The sequence below is a fragment of the Ixodes scapularis genome, unplaced genomic scaffold, assembly GCF_016920785.2.
Source record: "Ixodes scapularis isolate PalLabHiFi unplaced genomic scaffold, ASM1692078v2 PGA_scaffold23__2_contigs__length_901104, whole genome shotgun sequence".
In the NCBI taxonomy this organism is placed as follows: Eukaryota; Metazoa; Arthropoda; class Arachnida; order Ixodida; family Ixodidae; genus Ixodes; species Ixodes scapularis.
In genome coordinates this window covers 489,346-502,408 of record NW_024609850.1, presented here as the reverse complement: position 1 = coordinate 502,408, position 13,063 = coordinate 489,346, and the positions used below count along the sequence as shown (strand labels likewise).

Here is a 13,063-nt window from a genome sequence, read left to right as displayed (position 1 = left end):
TCGTCTTCAGCTCTTGACCATCACGACGCAAGGAGATGTGCCTTGCAGCTACAACCCCCTGGTCAGAAAGGCCCTCCACTACTTCGCTCTCAGACGCGTCCAGAAGGTCGTCCTCCGAGATGACTCCTTGGATGGTGTTCAATGTCTTGTGGGGTGTCACGGTAACCTTGTAGTCCGACACGGAGTTGAGTGCAAGGAGCACAGAACTCTGGTGGCTGGTCTCAATTTCAACAAGTAAATCGCCAGATGCCAATTTTTTAGCCTTGAAATTCTTTCCAATCACACTCTCAAGGACTTCTCAAGGACTTTTGCAACAATAAATGGTGACATTTTCGAGAGCGGTTTGTCACTTTCAGAGTGGAGTACCAAGAATTTCGGGAATCTAGGTGGAGAAGAATGTGTCTCGTGCGAGGTAGAAGCTTCGGTGCGACCCCCTGTCGGGGGCCGATCAAGAAAGGATTTTTTGTGCAGACCCATAGAGATGGGGGAAAAAATTCAGTGCCCGGGTGCACCGCCCACCAGGGAGCCCAACAAGGGGGTAGGTAATGTGCCATAGCAACAAAGGCTTGGCTGACACAATTACACTACCAGTGCTGCCCGGGCACTACACCCTAGCGTGGTTGCAGGGACAGGTCCTGCTTCCACTCAAGGTTGGCCCTTGCCGCCTAAGAAAAACGAAGGAAGAGAGTGGAGAAGAAAAGAGAAAGAGGTGGGAGAAAAAGTGAAAGAAGGAAGAAGAGGGTAGAAGAGGCGACTGACTGAATCATCCTGGTCGGGCCAAGCCAGGACACCCGTCTACGAAAAGCAGGGGCCGAAGCGGTGTATTGCCTTGCCCGGGGGCCCCGAAGGGTCCAAACATACCCCGGGCTCAGCTCAACCACCAGGGTCCCTTTTGTATTTTGCGAGGTGAATCTCCTATGGGGCATACGTCGCTGAGCCGAGTGTTCATCACAACGTAGCCTAGGAGAGGTTGCTCCAAGCCAACTCACGTCATTTGAAGTTCTGCCGGCGGTAGCCAGTTGAGTCGAGCGAACTCATCCCGAACGAGAGAATCACACAGGACACACGATCTGTCAGGCAGAATCTTTCTCGAATGATTTCCCCTGCTCCCTCTTTTTCTTTTTCTTCTTCAGGGCGCACAGTCGCGCCATCTACTTCGATTGGACGAGGAAGTAGAAGAATTTGAAAACACTACATTCTTCCTTCCTTAAAAAAAAGAAACTGGAGAATTTTATGCTTCTAACAAATTCAACGTCATACGAAATGACGAGATTTCTCTATTTCACTTATTTCCTCTCTTTCGTGAGAAAAAAAAATGACAAGATTGTCTTTGCTCATCGCCGCGGAAAAGAAAAAAAAACCTATACCAACGTAAATGGAAAAAAAAATATGTTCATAAAAAAATGTTCATTACAAAAGCTGCACAGACACTGGAGTCGGCATATGTCTCTCTTCAAAGTTTTCCATCGATATCACTATATGGTCATTTTGAATAGAAGACAGCCGTAGCACCAATGAGCTGCATATAGTCTTTGAGGTACACTGGAGGTCGGGTCTGGCGGACTGGTCGACCTTGACTTTCTGTTAGAGCTGTAGCTGGATCACTCAAAGTAGCTGGAGCACTTCCTACAAGTGGGGCCCTCCCATCACCTATGCTATCACTGCACTCCCTCGTGCTGCCTTCGATGGGTTGCATCGATGATGCTATGCCGCTGGAAGGTGGGGTGGGACAGAGCTGAATCACCAGGAACAGCCGGTGACGAGTACTGCCCCAGATCTGGAAGAGCCGAACCTGGGCCCTGGGCGCAGGCTTGTCCAGGATCCAAAAGAAAAACAGGCGTGGCGACGTTAAGTGATGGTTCTGTCACCGGACCAGGCACTGGGGTGATGTCAGGGGATGGTGGTTCCTCAACCAGTACAGGATCATGAAGTAAGTCCCTTTGTGGTGGTTGTCTCACCACTGGAATGAAACTTGCATTTGATGTAGATGAGTTATAAAAGTGCATCGGCTGGGTGATTGGGAAAAAATCGTCATCATCCCAGTCAAAACCAAAGTCGTCATTGTGTCCTTGCTGAATGTTCACGGATGCCTTCGTCAACTTCGCAGCATTCCATCTGCGACCATCAGAAAACTCGTAAGTGGCTGGACCGATTTGGGCTTCGATGACTTGAGGTTCTGAATATCTGCTTGTCAACTTATCTTGGTGTCGAGGCTGAAAAACCCGAACAGCTTGCCCCGCCTGAAACAGAGGTCGTCTTACAGCTCGACGACGGTCGGAGTACGACTTCATCTTATCTTGATAGTGGTGGACTTTAGCGGACAGCTGTTCTCGTTCTGAAGGAAGGGTTACTGGAACTTGTCGTGTAGGCAAGTCCTGTACATCCAGCCTTGAACGATGAATTCGTCCATGAAGTAGAAGGGAGGGTGGTTGACCTGTTGCTGGGTGGCACGTCCTACGGTAGGCTTCCAGGTGGTCGCGGACAGCGTCCGGAAGCGGGCGGCCTTCGACCACAGCTAACTGGAGCCAAGATTTTAGGACTCGGTTAAACCTTTCTACTTGGCCGTTGGCCTGAGGGTGGTATAAGGATGTTTTGATATGCTTAATGCCATGTAAGCGGAGATACTCTTGAAACTCATGCGAAAGGAATTGAACTCCGTTGTCGGAGACAATCTGTAACGGCAGTCTCTCACGAGAGAAGACATCCTTAAGAAAGTTGACGACTGTTGTCGTTGTGACAGAAGGTACAGCTCGAACCTCTGGCCACTTCGAGTGGTAATCGATTAATACAATGAAAAACCGTTGACTAGGAGGTGCACGCTCCACAGGTCCAACGATATCAAGTCCGAGTTTCTCCCAAGGCTACTGGGGAAACTGGACGGGTTGTAACGGTGCAGGCGCTGCCTTTACAGTCTTGTCTGTAGAGTGGCAGACAGTGCAGTTCTCCACTTTAACCTTAATGTTTTGATTCATCAGAGGCCACTGTTGTAAATCTCGTCGCCGAAAATGTAGTAATTAAAATCGGTCACCCATGAAATAAAAAGGAAACGCAGGGCCGAGGCGGCCTGCTAAAAAGTGATGCAGTCTCCCATGCCGAAGCGAGGCGATGCGGCGGGCGCCGGCGGGGCCCAAGGGCGGGAACGCCCGGAGGAAGGAGGACACGTCCACTAGCGTCTGGGCCCAAATATGTACTCTTTTATTTAGAAGGAAACAACCCGGGGGCATGGCCCGATGGGTGTATACTAGCGCCGCCTGGCCACGGGTATTGGTGTGGCAGTTAGTGGCGCCATCTGGTTAGTGTGGCAATGACTAAAATGGAAAAATTTAAACACTACACTTTCCTTTCCTTAAAAAAAAATAAATACCGATCCTTCCCTCTCTTAGGAAAAAATAGGGAAGGCTGTCTGTACAAAAGCAGCTATAGTCTCTGAGACAAAAGCAAACACCACAGGGGAAAGAAAAGACTGAACTGACAGTATCAGTTAAAGTGTTCAATGGAGACAAAAATGAAAAATGCAAAGCATAGTTTGACAATGGCGCCTAAGCGACGCAACAAGATTAAGACACATTATATCTAGTAAGGCTGAAACCTCAGGGCAAAAATGAAAATTGGGCAAGACATTTGGCAATGAAACAAAAATTAAGGCAAGACACTGTGCGATTAGCCAGTTATACAATGCTCACTGCATGCTGCAGGACATAAAAGCGAAAACTGCTCATAAAACAAATGTTCATGAACATGTAGTAGCACTCGAAGTAGTTGTCTTCTGAAATGTCTGTCACCACACACAAAAAAAAAATTCACTGAGGTTGGTTCTGGTTAATGTCCATTGATTCCTATATACACTTGTTGAAATTAACTTAAAAGGTCCTTTAGAGTCATCACATAGGCTTTAAAGCGTCCTGGCAGTCGCTGAGTTCGACGTGGGCGACTCTCTTGTAGGGTAGTGGATGTGTCGGGACCCTGTCCCTGGGTTTCTGGAGGATCCAACGGGGGTGTTGGCTCACTGCCTGAAGCCGATGGCACTCTCACTGGGGACGGCGTTGGTACCGGAACTGGTGCACCTTCGAAGGAGGTGCCAGAAGCTGCACCCTCGGTAGCCGTCTCTGTGCGGCTGGAGGACCAGCTGGCTTCTGACCAGCTGTTGTCTGGCGACGTCCCAGGAGTCAGGCTCTGCTCAGGGGACTGAGCATTCTCCTCGGGCACAGGTTGCACCTCTGCAAGACCCTCGGGGAGGGGACTCCCAGCTGGAACAGGATCCTCAGGAAAAGGAGGAGGGGCCTCGGGATTCAGGCCAGAATCAGGACGTTGACCCTCAGGGTCTGGATTGGTGGTGTCCGGGCTGGCCGGACCAAGAACAGGAACAGGCGGCTCTGGGGAAGCCGGCCAGACTGCAGGCGGAACAACTGCAGGGAAAAAAGGGGGGTCCGGGGGGAACAAATCTTCCCGGAACCAAGACGTTCTTGTCGATGAAGGTTAGAGAGTTGTGTGCGTTAACTTCGAAGCATGCCAGGTGGCTCCATCGTCCAGCCGGTATGTAGCTGGACCCACTTGGTCTTGGATTTTCTGCGGAGCAGCATACTTCATCTGTAACTTTCCTCTGTGACAAGGTTTGTTGACCTTGACGGTCTGTCCAGGAATGAATGTAGGTCGCTTGACAGCACGTCTTCTGTCTGAATACATCTTTAGTCGTTCTTGATATTTCTTGATTGTCTGTGGAAGCCTTTCTTGGACTATGGATCTTGGAACTTGTGGGTCGGGGACTGGACGCCCCAAAAGATGAAGACGATTGCGATGGTTCCTGCCGTGAAGCAAGAACGCAGGAGTCTCTCCTGTCGCAGCATGACGTGTGGCACGGTACACTCCTAAGTATTCCGTGACGGCTTCTCGGAGGTTGCGTTGCTGTACGACAGCCAACTGAATAGTGGACTTCAAGACACGGTTCAAGCGCTGTACTTGTCCATTCGCTTGAGGATGGTACAGGGATGACCTGAGATTACGAATACCCTGACTCTTGAGGAATTCTGTAAATTCCCTGGAGATGAACTGGGGGCCGTTGTCGGTGACTATTTCTTCTGGCAACCCCTCTCGTGCAAAAACAGTCTTTAGAAAGCCTACCACAGACACAGTCATGACGTTGTGGACACTCATGACCTCTGACCATTTGCTGTGGTAGTCCACAAGAGTTACGAAGAAACGTTCGTTGCGCGGTGCGCGTTCGAACGGACCAACGATGTCCATACCTAACTTCGTCCGAGGACGAGATGGAAAATCGACTGGCTGTAAGGGTGCTCGGAATGCCTTTGCAGGTTTGTCCGTAGACTGACAGATGGTGCAATGTTGGACATATTGCTTGATGTGTAGAGATACTTGAGGCCACCAGTAGAGTTCTTTGATGAGGCTTGTGGTCCTCGTGATCCCTTGGTGGGTTTTGTGCGCTATGGGGCTGAGAGCCAGTCAAGCTTCTTGTTGAAGCTTTTCCCCTTTCGCTCCACCATTTCTTTAAATGGAAATAAAGATTATTATTATTATTATCTCGATGACCTGGTCACGTAGACTGGTCGGCACGACGATCTTTTCGGCATTAAACAGCAGTCCATCCACCTGGGACAGCTGTTCTCGGACTACGAAGTAGGGCTTGAACTTTGGAGGCAGCTTGTCTTCAGCTGGCCATGATGAAGAGATGTAGTCCATGACCTTCGGTAGAATGGGGTCACGAGCTGTCGCATCTTGGAAGTCGCGCTGGTTTAGTGAGGCGCAGACAATAGAAAAAACTTCTTCGGGAAACTTCGTGCCGTTTTCGGTGTCCTTGACGGGCAGACGGGACAGTGCGTCGGCAACGGTGTTGTCAGCTCCCTTGCGGTACTCCATGACGAAGTTGTAGTTGAATAAACGAGCTGTCCAACGGCTGATACGTAGCGGTCGGACTCCGGTGCCCTGCGTAGACATGAGGGTGACGAGTGCGCGATGGTCGGTGCGGATGGTGAACTGTCTTCCCCATAGGTACGTATGACACTTCTCGCACGACCACAGGATCGCCAGGGCCACCTTTTCTCCCACGGAATACCTTCGCTCGGTGTCCGTCAAGGAACGGCTTGCAAAGGCCACGGTCTTGAGCTTCTGCCCGTGCTCCTCTTGCAGAACTGCTCCAAGGCCGTAGTTCGAGGCATCGGTCGACACGATGACCGGTAACGTCGGGTCGAACATTGTTAAAATAGGTGCTTTTTGGAGAGCAGTCTTAACTTCTTGGAAGGCGCTCTCAACGTCAGTAGTCCAAGAAAAAGAGTTGCCTTTGCGCAACAAACGACGCATCGGTTCGACTACTGTCGCGCAGTGTGGAATAAATTTGCTGTAATATTCCACTAGACCGAGGAATGCCTTAAGTTGCGTCGGATCGGACGGTGTAGGAAAGTTCAGAACGGCTTCTATCTTGGACGGAAGGGGCGCTACGCCTTCCGCGGATAGACTATGGCCGAGAAAAGATAACGTTGGAACGCGGAAAACCGCCTTTCGGTTCAACTTCATGCCGGCGGACTTGATCCGTCGGAAGACTTCGCGCAGGTGCGCGTCATGCTCTTGAGGTGTCGATCCGTAGACGATCACGTCGTCTAAGTAGAATTGTACGCCGGGGCAGTCCTTTAGGATCTTCGACATAACTTGTTGGAACGCGGCTGGCGCGGAGGCCAAGCCAAAGCAGACACGCTTGAAGCGAAATAAACCCTCGTGCGTGATAAACGCTGTGAGGTCTCGACTCTTGGGGTCGAGTCGCACTTGATGGTAGGCTGACGCGAGGTCGAGCTTGGAAAAGCAAGATGCTCCTCTGAGTGAGTTTAGGAGCTCGTCGATATGCGGTAGTGGGAAAGAGTCGATCACGACCGCGCAGTTGGGAGCCCGAAGATCAACGCACAGGCGGATACCGCCGTCTTCCTTCTTTACGACTACGATCGGCGAGACCCACTCGGAGGCGCTGATGCGCTCGATCACGCCCTGACGTTCGCGCTTCTGGATCTCGGCCGTTACGGACTCGCGCAGCGTGAACGGTAAACGACGGAGCTTCGCCTGAACAGGCGGAACATGACGACGGACAGTGATGGTATGTGTCTGGTTTACGACCAGACCCAACTCGGACGAAAAAAGATCTTCAAACTTCTCGAAACCGGGAGGAAGCTTGGAACAATCGCTCACCGACGATGGGGAGCGGTCACTGGAAGAGGTCGACGGACCTTGGGCTGCGGGAACAGCTGACGACGAAGTTCTGAACGCACCAGAAAAATCGGTGGACGGTGTCTGCGGGACCTCAGCCTCGGTTGAATGTCCCGGGACGGCTGTACCGGAAGCAGCGGCGTCGATGTGAAAACATTTTAGCGGTACGCCGGACAAGATGATCTTCAGGTCATGCACCGCGTCAACTCCAAGTAGAGAACGACCGTTGCGTACAACGTAGAAAAAAATGGTCGCGAATCGATCCTTGAACACGACGTTCGAGTGGAAGCATCCCAAAACTGGAATCGAACCTTTTAGGTCGTGCACCAAAGTGCGCGGCGGCTTCGATAACCTGATGCGGCCGCTCCGATTAATGCGGTTGAAAGTCGCATTTGACAGAATTGAAACTTCAGCGCCGGTGTCGATAAGTATGGGAAGAGGGAAACCTTCCACCTCTACATCGGCCGTGAAGCTCCGGCGCTGGGGACGGGGTCGTTGCTCCTGACGACCTCCAGGCGACCCCACTGTGTAGACGCTGGGCCGCAGCTCGTCGTCGTCCGAGAACGTGTTGACGCCTCGCACGGGGGTGCCCGTCGGACCAGCTTGTCGACGCTCGTAGTAGCCGCGGGCAGAAGCCCGCCGCCCAGAAGGAAGGGCCAGTTGACGTTGATCCCGGTCGCGCCTCGGACGGCTTCGACACACATTTGCGAAGTGTCCCACACGGCCACACGAGAAACATGTGGCTCCAGATGCTGGGCACTCATCTCGGGGGTGGCTTCGTCTGCCACAGAAAAAACAACCGTCCTCGCGAACGAGAAAAACGCGCGCCAGGTGGAGGATCGCGTGGGCGCGCACTAGAGTTCCTCACCTTTTCCGCGTAGTCGTCGCCATCTTGCGTGTTGCAGCGACAGCCGCGCCGTCTGGCGTACGGTTGTTGTGCGCCCATTTTGGTATGCGGAGAGCAGCGTTGTTCCTAGCTCCCGCGTTCTCCCCATTGACCCAGTGCATCGTATCTTCATTGTTTTCCCTTTAGTGAGTTCTTAATTTGGTTGTTATTGAAAGTGTGAATCATTCTTGTGTTCTGGCGTGTTTATTCGCCTTCATGGCGCCCGTTGTTGCGCCAACAGCGCCGAGAGGTTCGTCGCCAGCGTCGCCGGTAATCGAAATCGGAGGCATGTTCACTTTTCCTGAGGGCGTTTACCAGTGTTTACTCTTCGCGTGTTGTTGTTTGTGAAGAATGACAGCCTCCTGCGAATGACTAACGGAGGGTTTCTATGCGCGAGCGAGGGCGACCCTGGGCATAGAAGTATCATCGTTTAATCGTAGAAATACTCACAATGGGGAGTTGGCGACGCGGGCCGAACGGTTTATTGTTATGGTGCACCGTCGAAGTACGATCGCTAGTTACCGGGACATCTCTACTTCGTATGACGCCCAGATGCGTCGGAACTATTCAGGAGATGGGAGTGAAAGGGGGGGGGGGGGGGAGGGCGACACCGATTATGCGCCCTCTTTTCGTACTGTTTCCATTAACGTATTTTAACGGGCGTCGCTACCGAGCAACACACAAAATTATAGTGCACATTTTCGTAGGAATGAACGGAATGAAAAACAAAACTTGAGTAGCCAATAACAATCATTACACCCAGGGTCTTGCATTTGCACCACAAGCTGCAAAATTCGTTCTACATTTGACTTGTCGAGGACTATTACTGCACTTGTAGATGTCCGTTTCTATACTGCCTATTCGCTTTTTTTATGTGCTGATATTGCATCGCTTTCCCGCTGCTATCAGCGGGGAAGCGATGCAAAGTGTATACGTCACAGCCGCATTCGCTTTGCGACTTCTTGTGTTCGGTGCACAATTTGTCGCACGCTATCTTCGGTTTTCGGAAATTGCTGCTGCAGCCAACGACTGCGCAGTGGCAGCCCGATGTCCAAATATGCGCGGACATGATACATCGACGTATTAACCCACCTTATTACTACTCACTTCGCTGTCAAGGGCTTCAAAACCCATTTAACGCGCACCACTTCAGTCTCTTGCCAGCCGGCTATAGGCCTGCTCCCGCATACCGGAAGTGTTAGAACCGGAAGAACTACTCCCGCTGTGCGCCGAGTCGAGGCTACGCACGTTACGCGCTGGGTCGAGGTTAGACGGAAAAGGTGTATAGGCTCCCTACGTAGGCTCCCTACGGGAGCCAGAGTTACGCATTTGTTTTCCCCGCGCCGCCACGCCGCTATTCGCCGAGATCCATCACGTGAGGAGCAAAGCATCTGGTGGGGTGCAAGAAAGCCACCTTTACGGTCGCTACGCCGACGTCTCTCGCGCCCCGGCGTATGTTCCCCTGCTTTCCGCCTCCTTTTGCTCCTCTCCTGTTTTCCACGCGCGGCGGCGCGCGCGGCGCCGCTATTCGCCAAATTTAGTCACGTGAGGAGCAAAGCATCCGTGGCGTGCGGGAAAGCCGGCGCTACGGCCACTCGCCGAGGCTGAATGCGCAACTCTAGCGCGCACGGAAGAACTGTCGGGAGGGAACTCGCGATTGCCGGCGGTCTCGCTCTCGACGCGGCGGGGAAGGAGGAAGGGGCCGCTCGCGTCCCGACGAAGGAGGGAGAGGCTGGCGCCTCGGACGAGAGGAGCGAGATGGCTCGCGCAACGCTCGCGTGTCGACGGAGAAGGGGGAGGAGGAAGACGCTTACGCCTCGGGGAAGAAGACCCGCGGTGGCGGGGTGACTGCCCACCATGTTGACCATCCCGGTCGCGACCGCGTCCATCTTGAATCCGATCGACCACGTGCGGCGTGTTCGGACTCGAGTCTAACGACAAGCGTCGGAAGAGATCGCAATCACGAGACGTCCGCTCAAACTGCTGCGCTAACTGGACAGCACGCTCGAAGCTAGGTGCGTTTGCTCCGTCGGACTCTCTGATTAAACGATCTTGGACTTCCCCGTTACGGATCCCCGAAATAAACATTTCTGCGACGCGGCTCTCCAAGGACTCTCCGTAGTCGCAAAACGATGCTAGGCGTCTGAGCGCCTCCAGATACTCGAGGACGGTCTCTCCTGGACCCTGTACCCTCGTGGCGAACTTTCTACGCTCAACTACGACGTTTTGAGCGGAAGCGAAGTGGGTGTCCAAAGCGGACAACAAAACCTGGAACTCATCTTGTGCCGCGTTGACGGCTGGACCCGCTAGGTTGAACGCATCAACTACGCGATTTCCTTTCTCTCCTAAAAAAGACAACAAAATCGCCCTCTTCCGCTTCGGCGGGAAATCCTCGGCGTCAATCGCCTTGAGGTGATTCAAGAAACCTCGCTTCCACGTCTGCCACGACATTGACGGTTCGCCGGGCGTGGGGAGAAATTCGGCGGGAACGCGACCCTGAGCAACCGCCATCTTGGAAACAGCGGACAAAGGCGCCGTTCTTTGTTAAAAAAAATACACGTCCCGTCTAGACGTGGAGTACGAGCAACCAACCGCTCGGACGCTCAAAAACGCTGCTAAGAAGAGCAGAGCCGCAACGAAAAGCGGCGAAACGAAGCCTCAGGGGGCGCGGGGGTTCAAAATGCGGAAAAAAAAATTATCCCATCCTTAGTCGCCAAAATGTTGTAAATCTCGTCGCCAAAAATGTAGTAATTAAAATCGGTCACCCGTGAAATAAAAAGAAAACGCAGGGCCGAGGCGGCCTGCTAAAAAGGGATGCAGTCTCACATGCCGAAGCGAGGCGATGCGGCGGGCGCCGGCGGGGCCCAAGGGCGGGAACGCCCGGAGGAAGGAGGACACGTCCACTAGCGTCTGGGTCCAAATATGTACTCTTTTATTTAGAAGGAAACAACCCGGGGGCATGGCCTGATGGGTGTATACTAGCGCCGCCTGGCCACGGGTATTGGTGTGGCAGTTAGAGGCGCCATCTGGTTAGTGTGGCAATGACTAAAATGGAAAAATTTAAATACTACAGCCACCAATATTGGTCTCGGGTGGCGCCGATGGTTCTGAAAATCCCCTGGTGTGTTTCGTGTGCGATTTCAATTACTTGATCGCGTAACCTCTCCGGAACAACAATCTTCTCTCCTTTGAAGAGGATTCCCTCGTGCAGTGACAACTGGTCGCGGATGTTAGAATAGGGCTTCAACTCCGGTGTGATGTCAGATGGCCAGGATGAGATAGTATACCTGACCACGCTGGGCAAAACCAAGTCATTGGCCGTAGCCTCTTGGAGGTCAGTGTTGGACAGGGGGGTCACTATAAGAGACACGACATCTTGAAACACAGTGCCGTTCTCTGTGTCAGATACAGGTAGACGAGAAAAAGCATCGGCTACAACGTTAGTGGAGCCTTTCTTGTACTCAATCCTGAAATTATAGTTTAGGAGTCTCGATGTCCAACGAGTGATGCGCAGAGGTCGGACATCTGAACCTCGGTTTGACAACAAGGTAACAAGGGCTTGATGATCTGTCTGCACGGTGAAATGACGCTCCCACAAAAAATATGCCAATTTTCGCACGCCCAAAGCACGGCGAGGGCTTCCTTCTCTCCCGTTGAATACCTTCTTTCGGCGTCTGTAAGTGAACGCGACGCGAAAGCGACTGGACAAAGCTTGTTGCCGTGCTGCAGTTGGAGGACGGCTCCCAAACCGTAGTTGCACGCGTCTGGTGCCACGACGATGGGCAACGTCGGGTCAAACATGGAAAGAATAGGCGCGTGCAGCAAGCACGTCTTCACTTTTTGGAAGGTGGCCTCAGCCTCTGGGGACCAGACGAAGCGAATTCCCTTACGGAGCAACCGGCGCAACGATTCAACCACAGTGGAACAACGACATATAAATTTACTATAATACTCGACAAGCCCCAGGAAAGCCTTGAGCTTTGCTGGATCGGACGGCGTCTCACAGTTCAGGACTGCATCCACCTTAGATGAGAGGGGTGCTAAGCCTCTCGTGGAAGATGATGGCCCAAGAACGCAAGTTCCGTTACGTTGAAAACACATTTCTTGTTCAGTTTCATTCCCGCCTGGGAAATGCACGTAAGTACGTGGCGCAGATTATCGTCGTGTTCTTGCTGAGACGCTCCATACACAATGCCATCGTCTAAGTAAAATTGTACTCCTTTACAGTCCTTCAGCAGCTTGTGCATCAATTTCTGAAAAGCAGCGGGCGCGGATGCCAGTCCAAAACAAACCCTTTTGAACCGGAAAAGCCCTTCGTGGGTTACAAACGCAGTCAGGTCGCGACTAGCAGGGTCGAGTCGGACCTGGTGATAGGCGGATGCAAGGTCCAACTTCGAAAAATGTGCGGCTCCTCGCAAGGAGCTCAAAAGTTCATCAGTGTGTGGCAGAGGAAAAGAATCTATAACAACAGCTTGGTTGGGAGCGCGCAAGTCCACGCACATCCGGATACTACCATCCGGCTTTTTTACTATAACAACGGGGGACACCCGTTCTGACACGTCGATGCGCTCGATCACGCCTCGGCGCTCGAGCTTAAAAATCTCCTGAGAGGCGGCATCTCGCAGCGTGAACGGAATTCGGCGAAGTTTAGACTGTACAGGCGGCACGCTGTGCCGCACCTTGACTGAGTGGGTGTAATTTTTACGAACCCCAACTCGGGACCGAACAAAGACTCAAAATCTTGAAACCCTGGGGTAGCTTCGACGTGTCACGCAGAGGGACACCAGCGGGACTTGCATTGGAATGTGCATTTGGCCACTGAGATGCTGAAGTACTGGAGTTGCGTTCATAATGACTCACTTGTATAGGGTGAGCTGAGCTCGACGGGAAGCAGACCGGCCTGGCTGACGATAGGTAGCCAGGGTTCCCGACAGACTCTTGACCCATTGCATCACCTGCCGATGCCCGACGTGG

The 13,063-nt window shown here is 52.5% G+C and overlaps 2 pseudogenes; both read right to left on the bottom strand.

Moving 5' to 3' along the window:
* Window positions 1-7,159: 7,159 nt before the first annotated feature.
* LOC121836294 lies at window positions 7,160-8,211 on the bottom strand (annotated as a pseudogene).
* Window positions 8,212-9,637: 1,426 nt separating this feature from the next.
* LOC115325112 lies at window positions 9,638-10,622 on the bottom strand (annotated as a pseudogene).
* Window positions 10,623-13,063: the final 2,441 nt, after the last annotated feature.